This window comes from Oryctolagus cuniculus, chromosome 1 (genome assembly GCF_964237555.1).
Source record: "Oryctolagus cuniculus chromosome 1, mOryCun1.1, whole genome shotgun sequence".
In the NCBI taxonomy this organism is placed as follows: Eukaryota; Metazoa; Chordata; class Mammalia; order Lagomorpha; family Leporidae; genus Oryctolagus; species Oryctolagus cuniculus.
Genome location: NC_091432.1, coordinates 148,180,346 through 148,192,706, shown reverse-complemented (window position 1 = coordinate 148,192,706; position 12,361 = coordinate 148,180,346). Strand labels below are relative to the sequence as shown.

The 12,361-nt window shown below is 40.4% G+C and overlaps 1 long non-coding RNA gene across 1 annotated transcript in view; it reads left to right on the top strand.

The window, feature by feature from the left end:
• Positions 1-758: 758 nt before the first annotated feature.
• The window catches only part of LOC127491315 (uncharacterized), a 78,321-nt gene continuing 66,718 nt past the window's right edge, over positions 759-12,361 (top strand). The window contains exon 1 of the long non-coding RNA XR_007919939.2: positions 759-7,065. This is a non-coding gene — a long non-coding RNA (uncharacterized lncRNA). The remainder of the gene's footprint in view (positions 7,066-12,361) is intronic.

Genomic DNA, 12,361 nt, shown 5'->3' with positions numbered 1-12,361 from the left:
CCTTGAGATGCAGTGATAGCTTATTTATTTGGTTCCTTTCCAATTTCTTGATGTAGGCACCAGTTGCTATAAACTTTTCTCTTAACATTGCTTTTGCTGTATCCTATAAGTTTTGATGTGTTGTATTGTCAACTTCATTTGTTTCTAGAAATTTTTTGATTTCTTTTGTGACCCACTGTTCTTCAGGAGCATGTGTTTGCGTATCTTCTAGAGATTCCTGAGTTGCTGATTTCTAGCTTCATTGCATTGTGGTCTGAGGAGATGTGTGATATGATTTTGACTTTTTTGAATTTTCTGAGACTTGCTTTATGGCCTAGCATGTGGTCATTCCTGGAGAAAGTTCCATGCACTTGTGAGAAGAATGTGCATTCTGTAACTGTAGGATAAAAAGTTCTGTAGATATCTGTTAGTTCCATTTCATATGTAGTGTCAGTTAATTCTATTGTTTCCTTGATGATTTTCTGTCTGGTTGATCTGTCCATTGCTGAGTGTGGGATATTGAAGACCCCCATTACTGTTGTATTTGATTCTATTTCTCCCTTTAAATAATTTAATATTTCTTTTAAATAGTCAGTTGCCATGTAATTAGGTACATATACATTTATAATGGTTACATCTTTCTTTTGAATTGATCACTTACTCATTACATGGTTCCTTTCTTTGTTTCTTTTTCTTTTTTTTTTTTTTTTTTTTTGACAGGCAGAGTGGACAGTGAGAGAGAGAGACAGAGAGAAAGGTCTTCCTTTGCCGTTGGTTCACCATCCAATGGCTGCCACGGCCGGCATGCTAAGGCCGGCGCACCTCGCTGATTTGATGGCAGGAGCCAGGTACTTCTTCTCGTCTCCCATGGGGTGCAGGGCCCAAGCACTTGGGCCATCTTCCACTGCACTCCCTGGCCACAGCAGAGAGCTGGCCTGGAAGAGGGGCAACCGGGACAGAATCCGGCTCCCCAACCAGGACTAGAACCCGGTATGCTGGCGCCGCAAGGCAGAGAATTAGCCTAGTGAGCCGCGGAGCTGGCCTTTTTCTTTCTTTTAATAGTTTTGTGTTAAAGTCTATTTTGTCTGATATCAAGATGGCTACACCAGCTTATTTTTGTTTTCTGTTAGCATGGAATATCTTTTTCCATCCTTTCACTTTCAGTCTGCAAGCATCTTTGTTGGTGAGATGTGTTTCTTGTAGGCAGACAGGTTTTGTTTTTTAATTCATTCAGCCATCTGTCTCTTTTTACTGGAGAGTTGAGGCTATTTGCATTCAAAATGACTATTGATAAGTAACGACATTGCTTTGCCTGCATTTAAAGCAATTTTTGGTAGGTGAAGATTAGCTGTTTCCATTTTAAACTATAATTTTAGTAATAATATAATGTCTCTATTATTATATTATTTGTTCCTTTCTTGCTGTCTTCCTTTGTGTTGAATGATTTTTGGTCCTGGTATGCTTTGATTTCCTTTCTCTTTATTTTCTGCTTATTTGTATAGTTTGGATAGGTTTTTTCTTTGTCATTATCACAAGCCTTACATTAAATAGCTTATAGTTATAATGGTTTGGTTCGTTCTGATGACAGTTTGATGTCAGCAAAATTTCTATATGTTTAACCTTTCCTCCCAACACATTTTGTATTACTGATGTCATAATTTACATCTTTTAAAATTGTATGTTCATTAGTAAATTATTTTAAATGTAGTTATTTTGGCCATTTGTGGGATGTAGGGGAGACCGATAGGAGAGAGATCCCACAATTTCTTGAAAATGATTACTAGGCAATGTGAACATGAGTACAAGAGTTTACTGATACTAATTTTTTAGGTTATAAATATACATTTTATGAAAATGTAACAGACTTAGTTTTTATAAAATGTTATACTTTTTAAACCTAAAGTTAGAAGGTACAGATGGTTTAGGGAATATTTTTGTACGTTTCTTTTTAAAAGAAAGTAAAAATTGTCAAAGGGGAGTTTATATAGGATGAAAGAACTTTCATTGTTCTATCCTTCTCCATCCTAGTACCTCTGCAGAGGTAGGCTATGTTTTTTGTTTTATAATTGTAAGTAAATATGTATGGACCACGCATTTTGAATTTTGTCTTTAAATTTTATCTATATTCTTCTTTGCTGTAGCAGATAATAGAAGATATATGAGGCTCTAGCTCTCTTCCTCCACCCTTCCCATCTTCCTGTTTTTTTGTTGTTGTTGTTATGTCACTATCAAGTTTCTCCTTTTGTTACCTTTGTGAAAATGTGTGATTATGATGAGTGTATTAACTCCGTACTCTTTCTCTCTCTCTCTCTCTCTCTCTTTTTTTTTTTTTTTTGACAGGCAGAGTTAGACAGTGAGAGAGAGAGACAGAGAGAAAGGTCTTCCTTTCCATTGGTTCACCCCCCAAATGGCCGCTATGGCCAGCGTGCCGTGGCTGTCGTGCTGCGCTGATCTGAAGCCAGGAGCGAGGAGCTTCCTCCTGGTCTCCCGTGCGAGTGCAGGGCCCAAGCATTTGGGCCATAATCCACTGCCCTCCCAGCCCCAGCAGAGAGTTGGACTGGAAGAGGAGCAACTGGGACAGAATCTGGCACCCCAACCGGGACTAGAACTTGGGGTGCCAGTGGCGCAGGCGAAGGATTAGCCAAGAGAGCTGTGGCACAGGCCTTAACTCCCTATCGTTATGCCCAGCTTCCGGGGACTGCACTTTCAGAAGGCAGTAAACATATTTATTGCATTATATGGCTATAGTTAAGTAATCTAAGCTCATACTTTGTGGGTAATTCTAGTTATTGAAAATTAACAATTGCTAAATAATTTTTAAGTTTAGATAAAGCTAATATTTATTTAGTGCTTATAATGTGCCATGTATCATTCTAATTGCTATATAAGCAAGAATCCCAATTTTTTATGTTTCTTTTTACATACATTAATCCTCAAATAACATTATGAGGGGGTTGATAGTATATTTTACTTATATTTATGAAATGGAAACTGAAACATTTAGAAATTAAGTAATTTGTTGAAGGTTACATACCTCAAAATGATAGAGACAGATTAGAATCCATATAGTCTTGTTCTGCTTGAAATAGCTTTTGCTGTCTAATCATAATCTCTTGGTTCTTGCCTTATGCTAGTTCAGTGTGCTCTCTGAGACCCTTCCAAGGAATCTCTGCTCTGCAAACCTTAGGTGGATATAGCTTCTGTTGTTTGCCATCAAGAACTCTGAAAGATTCAGAATAATGATGAAATAGTTACCTAACACTTGTGTACTGCAGGTTGTGCTAAATGCTTTAAATAAATTATGTCACCAAATCCTTCACAACAGTAGACTAAGGCTGGTATATTACATGTTCTTTTGAGAATGTCCTTGAGCGGCTCTGCTTCTGTGAAAGCTCTTGTAATATAAGTAGTACACAAAATAATATATGCCATATATATTATATATGCTATACATTATGGTACTTTAAAAATGTCATGAGAAAATAGCATTAAAGTTTATTTTGGTGTAAATATTTTAAAATTCAGGGTGTCATGGAAAACGTTCATTATGAAAAAATACATGAATTTCAAAACTTTTTGCACCAAAATAAACTTACCTTTTAGCTCTATTTTCCGTGAACTTTTGGAAGTACACTTAGATATGTAATATATTTGTATACAATATATAATGTAGGGGCAGGTGTTTGGTGCAGCAACTAGGACACGGTTTGGGATGTTTGCATCTCATACAGGAATAACTGGGTTCAGGTCCTGGCTCTGCTTTTAATTATAGCTTCCTGATAATACACACCCTAGATAGGCAGCATGTGATGGTTTAAGTAGTTGGGCCCCTGTCACCCAAGTAGGAGATCCAGAGGGAGCCTAAGTCTCCGGGCTTTGGCCTGGTCAGTCCTAATTGTTGCAGGCATTTGGGAAATGAGCCAATGGGTGGAAATCTCTCTCTGTTGTCTCTTTGCCTTTCAAAAATAAATAAAATACAATATGTAATATGTGTTATAGATATTAAGAACGTTATATACATATGAAGAATGTTATTTCCTAACCATTTGTGAATCAGATACTTTGTGTACTAGTTTATTTACATTATCTCAGGCCATTCCCACCAGAACTACGTGGAGTAGATTTATTATCTATTTAACAAAAGAGAAAATAAAAATGGTAAAGGTCAAATAATGTTGTCAAGATTTATTTATGAGTTGCAGAGTTAAGATTTGAATATGACATTTTTTTTGCTAAATATAATGTGTCTACTCTTAACCCTGTAATACCTGCCTCTTCCACATCCCTGTACTTATCTGGGAAATGTTTCCTTTTTGTTCTGGACTGTGGTAGCATCTATATTTCACTGGTTTGTTTCTTTCTCTTCAGTTGACTCTGAGGGACAGCAAATATATATTATATAGACCCCTATATATTATCTATCTATCTATCTATCTATCTATCTAAATCTGTATTGGCCACTCTACATCCTGTCCTCTGTCTATGCAGACATCATTATTCAATGATCACCATGTCCAAGTAAGCCATCTCAAGAACATAGCTTCTCTTCTACAGGAAGTCACTCCCACTTAGTGAGAGAAAGATCCCTTTTACCATTCAAGAATTGTTCTTATATAACTATGCTTAATAAGTTGTTGATGTGTTGCTATTTTCTCTGACAGATGAAGAAAAATGATCAAATAATTAAATAAGTCATTTATTTGAGGATATTAGTACACACCTCACTGGGTTTTTGTAGGATTCATTGAATTAATGCACATAATACTCTTCAAATTGTATGTTAGCATGGGCAGTTAGCTATTAGTACTATTACTCAGAATCTATGTTATACTAGAATTGGTGAATCCATTAAAATATAAAGGATGCCGGTGGTTTCTGAGGACTGGGAGGGTAGGATGCAGAATGGGCAGTAACTGCTGGATAGGTGTGGACTTTTCTTTTGAAAACTCTTGCAAGTTCCTAGACAGCAGCTTCTCTTCCTGCGGTTGGGGTGATGAAATGTTTTGGAGCTAGATCGAAGTGATAGTGTTCAATACTGTGGCTGTATTAAATGCCATTGAATTGTATGGTTGAAAGTGGTTGGCCGGCGCCACGGCTCAATAGGCTAGTCCTCCGCCTAGTGGTGCCAGCACACCGGGTTCTAGTCCTGGTCCGGGCACTGGATTCTGTCCCGGTTGCCCCTCTTCCAGGCCAGCTCTCTGCTGTGGCCAGGGAGTGCAGTGGAGGATGGCCCAAGTGCTTGGGCCCTGCACCCCATGGGAGACCAGGAGGAGCACCTGGCTCTTGCCTTCAGATCAGCGCGGTGCGCCAGCTGCAGCGCACCGGCCGCAGTACACTGGCCGCGGCAGCCATTGGAGGGTGAACCAACAGCAAAAGGAAGACCTTTCTCTCTGTCTCTCTCTCTCACTGTCCACTCTGCCTGTCAAAAAAAAAAGTGGTTAATTTATGTTATGTGTATTTCCCTTCAGTAAGTCACACAGGTTGTGATGGATCACGCAGGTCTAGGGAGACACTTGAGAATGTATAGCCTTAAAGTTTGTATCCTGTGCTCTTCCATCCCAGATGTGGTATCATAGTCAGAATTTAGACCTAACCCTTTATCTAAATTACATGCTTTTCATGTTAACATGCTGCTTCAGATATTGGGGAAGTCCTTCCTCAGTGGTAGATAGCTCTGTGAGTCTGGGTTGAGAACTGTTGAAGAAGTGTCCCCACCCCAGGCAAGAAAACAAGTGAAGTGTTGAAGCCCTTTATAGTTTACAAAGCTGCTTCATTGAACAATTGGTTACAAATAAGAGGAAATTTCCATGTGCTGAGTAACTTATTCAACGTGAACGGTAAACATGACTCGAGGAGAAGTGGAGCTAGAAGGGAACCCTTGAAGTTCATAGAGACTTCTCTTCTGCGCTTGGCTCCATCTTTACTGAATGCAAAAGAAACTCTAAGACTTTAGGGCTTGGTCTTTTAAAAGGAAAGTGACACAGGGCTGGTGCAGTGGCACAGTTTGTTAATGCCCTGGCCTGAACCTCTGGCATTCCGTATGGGCGCCAGTTCAAGAACCAGCTGTTCCTCTTCTGATCCAGCTCTCTGCTATGGCCTGGGAAAACAGTGGAAGATGTATCAGGTCCTTGGGTCCCTGCACTGATGTGGGAGTCCCAGAAGAAACTACTGGATTTGGATCGGCACAGCTGTGGCCGTTGTGGCCAACTGGGGAGTGAACCAGGGGATGGAAGACCTCTCTCTCTCTCGCTCTCACTCTGGCTCTTGCTCTCTCTGCCTCTCCTCTCTGTGTAACTCTGACTTTCAAATAAATAGATAAATCTTTAAAAAAATAAAGCAAAGTGACATCAGTGGTCTCAGTAGTCTGTAAGCAATGCCATTGCGCTTGCTGGGGGCATTTTTGGGGTGGGAGAAGCCATTTAGTCTAGGCTAAATAGATTTTAGGGATTTTACTAGACTGGGAGAATCTTCTTGAGAAGTCAAACTTCACATCATCCACTGCTAATCTCAATAGTTTGCTTTATTTGTAACTGTGTAAATGTGTTGTAGCAACAACCAAGTTCATAAACACAGCCAACTCATTGCTCATTCATAAACAGGAAGGTTTTAATAAACAGTCACCTCTCCTGTGAAGGCAACTTGACATACAAAATTTGACTAAGAATTAAGTGGCCAAAAAGGTCTTAATTTATTACATGTTATTCCTTGTATTTGTTTTGAAGGGATTTTGAGGTGGCCTTCACACACTTTCTGGGTCTTTGGCACAAACAGGGAAGCCCAGACTTCTGCCAGTACTGTGTAGCCCTGGCTGTGATGTTGCAGTGAACACAGGGGGAGGGGAGAAGGGCTACTTTTTATGGTTACAAAACCTTAAGAAACTTCTTGAAAACTTTCAGATGTTCTTGTCTATCTTTCATTATGAATTATGTATCTTTCCTTGCCACTGGGGATTTAAAGATGAATGGCATGTTTTCTGCCTCCAGGAGCTAACAGTCTAAAGGAGAATGAAGTCATATAAAGCGTTACCTGATGAAGAGTTGATAAGGACTATCCTAAAGTTAGTGGACTGAAACCAGATGAATAGAGGTATGAGGATATTCTTCATTTTATTTTTAATTGACATGTAATTTTTGTATATTTTTATGGCATAACAGTGTTCTACTTTGATGTATGTCTATAATGTGTAATGGTCAAATCAGGGTAATTAGTATTTTTTAAAAAAAGATTTATTTATTTGAAAGGAAAAGTTACAGAGAGAGAGAGAGAGAGAGAGAGATCTCCCATTTGCTAGTCCATTCCCCAAGTGGCTGCAATGGTCAAGGCTGGTCCAAGTTGAAGCTAGGAACCAGGAGCTTCATCCAGGTCTCCCACGTGACCCATCTGCTTGGGTCCTCTTTCACTGTTGTCCTAGGCATATTAGAAAGGAATTCGATCAGGTGTAGAACCACTGGAATTTGAAATAGCTCCCAAATGGAATTCTGGCTTTGCAAATGGCAGCCTAACATGCTATGCCACAATGGTAATTAGGATTTCTAACATTTATAATCACTGTGCTGTCAGCCTTAAAACTCTGTGAGTTCTTTGTTTTGATTTGTTTTGTTGTGTTGAAGGATTATTTAATTTATTTGAAATAGAATGACAGAGAGGGGGAGACAGAGAGAAAGAGATCTTCCAACCAGTGGTTCACTGTCCAAGTGGTGCAAAGGCCGGGACTGGGCCAGGCTGAAGCCAGGAGCCTGAAACTCCCTCCAGGTCTCCCATATGGGTGGCAGTGCTGCAAATACTGGGGCCATCTTCTGCGATCTTCCCAGGTGCATTAGCAGGGAGCTGTATTGGAAGCAAAGCAACTAGGATTTGAACAGGAGCTCCAGTATGAAATGCCAGAATCCCAGGTGGTGTCTTAATCTGCTGCACCACTACACTGGACCCTCTAGTAGATTCTTGTGAAATATATAGTAAATTGTTGTAAACTGTAGTCACCCTACTATGGTATAGAACACTGGAATTTCTACCTATCTGTAGTTTGATGTTCATTATCTGACTTCTGAGGGGAGGTTTAATTATGTTGGCCAGAGTCAGGGTGGAAGGTACACTATGGTTTGAGAGATGACATTTCAACTGTGTTGCTCCCCATCTTCGTGGAGAAACGACACAGGACCCTGTGCTGTTCTTTTGTCTGCTCGGCCCTTCCCGGGTTTGCTGCTGGTTCTTTCCGGGTTGGCTACCGTACCTTCCACCTCCGTGGAAGGGCGGTTCCCCCTGCCACTTTCCCCACTTCCGCGGGGGAGCGGCACACCGCCGGCCGGCTCTCTCAGGGGCTGCTCAGATGTTCCTCAGGTGTTCCTTCAGATAGATGTTCCTGGTGCATGTTGTCTCTCTCCTCCTTTATAGTCCTCTTCCACCAATCCCAACTCGGCTGCCCACACGCCGAATACGCTGCTCTCCTCCAATCAGGAGCAGGTCCTGCTGTTTATTGGTTGAACTGGAGGCAGCTGTGTAGAAGCTGTTTCCTCCTCTCCCAGCGCCATATTGTGGGAGAGCAGATGCATAGAATAAGTCTTAATTCCAGTAACTTAGTCTAGTCCGAGTTGCTCCCCACACAACTGAATCTTCATAAGGATTTCTTTCGGCAGGAAGAGTGTGGGAGGGTGTATGTTTATGAGTGGGGTAGGGAATAAAGCTTCCCAGAGCTATAGAGGAACACAACTCTGAGCTTAGTTGAATTGAAATGTTGAAAGTGTAGGTGACCCGTTTTACGTTCACGTAGATAAGAATACAGAGAATAATGGAAAAATGACACAAAGAGGGAAAATGGTCTTTTGATATGATGGGAAGGACAAAGATTCCTGTTTTCCTAAGGGCATATAAATGCTTTTCAACTACAGATGTTGGAAAATGTACCATTGAAGGTCTGTCTTAGCAAATATGTAGAAGAGGTGGTAAATACTTTAGGAGTAGACACTACTTTGTTGTCATGGGCTGAAGCAGTCTTGAGGCTTTTGGCCCATTTGTGGTCTTCCATAGATCTCTGTTTCTTGCAGCCATTTAATTTTGAGATCTGGGCCAGCATCATGGCACAGCAGATAAAGCTTCTGACTGTGATGCCAGTATGCCATATGGGCACTGGTTCGAGTCCCAGCTGCTCTACTTCCAATCCTGCTCCCTGCTAATGTGCTTGGGAAAGCATCCAGAGAATAGTCAAAGTGCTTGGTCCCCTGTGGGAGACCAAGCATGGTCCTCCATGTGGGAGACCAGGAGGAAGCTCTTGGCTCCTGACTTTAGCACTGCCTAGCTCAGGCCATTGTGGCCATTTGAGAGTGGACCAGTGGATGGAAGATCTCTGTCTCTCCCTTCCAACTCTATAAAGTCTGTCTTTCAAAATAAGTAAATAAATCTTATAAAAAATTTGAGATCTATTTTGGCGATTAATTTCTAGTAAATGTCCATATTCATTATATGTGAGTAACATTTGTGTTTCAGCATATTTTCTGTGCTCTTATGTCTGATTTTGTTCACCTGAGGTTAATATTTTTTCCGTTTTGAGGAATGTAACTCCATTTTTGCCAAAAGAAGTCAATGAAAAAATGGCACATCATTCTATAAAATTCTAGTGGATAATATGTTACATTTTCCAATATAAAAATATTTATATATATTATATGCTGACTATTCATCATTTGCAAATCCCAGTGAACTCTTTGTCTTTTTCCATCCTGCTTTGCACCCAACACTCTGCTTGGTCCTTCTTGGCCACTGGAATCCAAAGTATAAGCAAGAATATCTCAGCTTCTTCACTCTCTGTGCTTGGGCAGCCACTCTTCTCCAAGGGGTGCTGAATTTCCTGATATTGCTTGCTCTGCCACCTTTGATTGGTTTCATTCCCTTAGCCTTGCCTACATCATTGCACACAGCCTCTTATTTCACTTATTTCACACTGCTGCCTTTGAGCAGTGTGTTTCTTACAGACCCAAATGGTGTATTATCTAGGTGTGCACTGATAGGGTATTGAAGGCATATGCATGGTGTTTTATATTAGTATAGTTAATTTATTAAATAGAATGAAGTCAGGTACAATTATAAACCCGCTTTTTTCTTCACATTAAAAATACGATGGACCAGATTGAGTTCCCAGCTCTCTGTTTTCACCCCAGGCCCACCCCAAGGCCTTTGTGAGCATTTGTACTATGACCCAAAGGAAGGGCACTCTGTTGGTCTGGCATTCACTTTCTCTTAAACATGTAAATGGAATTTTAAAAAGTAATGTAAAACATTAAACACTGCTTATATAATTAACTTAATATTCTTTAGGACCTTTCTTCCTCACTTCCTGAAAACATCTTAGGTAGGGTCACTGCCCCCTAACTCAATTCTGTCCCAAAGCTTAGGTTCAGCAGAAGGGAAAATGGGCAATGGCTGCTCTTTTACTCTTTTATTCTCTGCCCCATCCCCACTAAATTTCAAGATTGCGGATCTTGGTAAATGACCAGCGTGGGAATAAGATACCATCTTCCCCCTCTGATAGGCAGGTCTCTGAGTCATTCATTCAAAGTCTGTTTCAGTTGGCTCAGGTAGGTGACAGCATGCCTCTCATCTCGACATAAAAATTCACCTTTGAATAACTTTGTCTTTAATGAATCTCCAGTTTTCTCTTTTATAGGCTGCTGAGGAGATAAGTAAAGGATGGTTTTGACTCTCTTACTAATCTTGAGGGGACATGTCTAGTGCCACCCTCAGATGATTCTATCACCTGTTCCAACACCTTTGAGGTTTGAGATAACATTGTGAGATGTCAGAAAATGTTTTGCTTTATATCCTGTTATTTCTGCAAATATTAAAATACATATTGAGAGAATAAAAATAAGATCATAAATTGAAAGAAAATTCAAAAAGAAAAGATTATTGGGAAAATTGATGGAGAGGAATATCAGGAGAAGTGGAAAGAGAAAGAAACAGGACCGGCAACCAAGAGATCCTGGCAGTCCTGTTAATCTCTTGCTATGCATTAGCTGACTCTCAGTCCATGACTGTGCTTGGATGCTACAGTGTATTTTACTTGAAATGAGTTTAATGTAGTAGAGTAAGCGATCAGTTCAAAATGCAAAATAAAATAAAATAAAATAAAATAAAATAAAAATTTAGGAACAGTGTACTAAATTGCTCAAATGATCTTTTATTTATTTCACACCTTGAAATTATTTCTCTTACATCCATTTCAGCTCTCTTAAGTGACAACCATGATGTCTAGGAACAGCAGCCCTCATCTATAGATGTAGAGGAGGGCCCTGATTGCTCTAACTGCTTAGAGTAATTGAATTTCTTTGTCATCCAGATACAGGTTTAAGTCAATCAAAGGATTATATTCCCTGAGCTACCAAAATTGTATCAGGGTTAGTCCAATGAGACTGAAGCTTGGGACTTGTAAATGATGGTTCTAGAAGCTGACCTTGGCCTTCGTTCTGTCCTTGGGTGTTAATGAAGAAGCTCTATGAATGCTGCTGGCAGTCATTTTGTGAGCAGGAATTCCAGACCAGGAATAAAGCCAGCATACAGAGGCAGGCAGAATTCTGAACTGCAGAAAAATGAGCCCAAGTCTGGACTAAACCACCCTGGATTAGTAGTGTTCATCTACAGGAGCTAGTAGTAGGATTTTGTTATTTGCCACATAAACAACCTCAACCAATAGCAGCTTTGCTCTACTTGAGGAGCTTAATGAAAAGAAACTGGGCTCATTAAAAGGTGATTCTTTTATAATTTCAGAATATAATATACAAGGATTCCTGACTTAGGATGGCATGATTTAAGATTTCTTTTCCTTTATTGCAGTGTGAAAGCTTACCCATACAACCATGACTTTTTTTTACTTTCAATAAAATAAACAAGATATTAAACTCTTTATTCTAAACAGGCCTTAAAAATATTAGGTGATTTTGCCCAACTACAAGTTTGTGTAAGTGTTCTAAGCATGTTTAAGGTAAGGTTGGCTAAGCTATTCTATTTTGGTAGGTTAGTTTATCAAATGCATTTTCCTTTAAAAAATATTCTGTCCCTTTCTCTCTCCCCTCCTTCCCTTTATTCCTTCATTCCCTCCCTCCTTCTTTCCTTCCTTTAAAAAGAGAGAGTGGCTGGCCAGCACCGCGGCTCACTAGGCTAATCCTCCGCCTGCGGCACCGGTACACCGGATTCTGTCCCGGTTGCCCCTCTTCCTGTCCAGCTCTCTGCAGTGGCCCGGGAGTGCAGTGGAGGATGGCCCAAGTCCTTGGGCCCTGCACCTGCATGGGAGACCCAGGGAAGCACCTGGCTCCTGGCTTCAGATCAGCACGGTGCGCAGGCCGCAGCATGTCAGCCACAGCGGCCATTGGAGGGTGAACCAACGGAAAAAGGA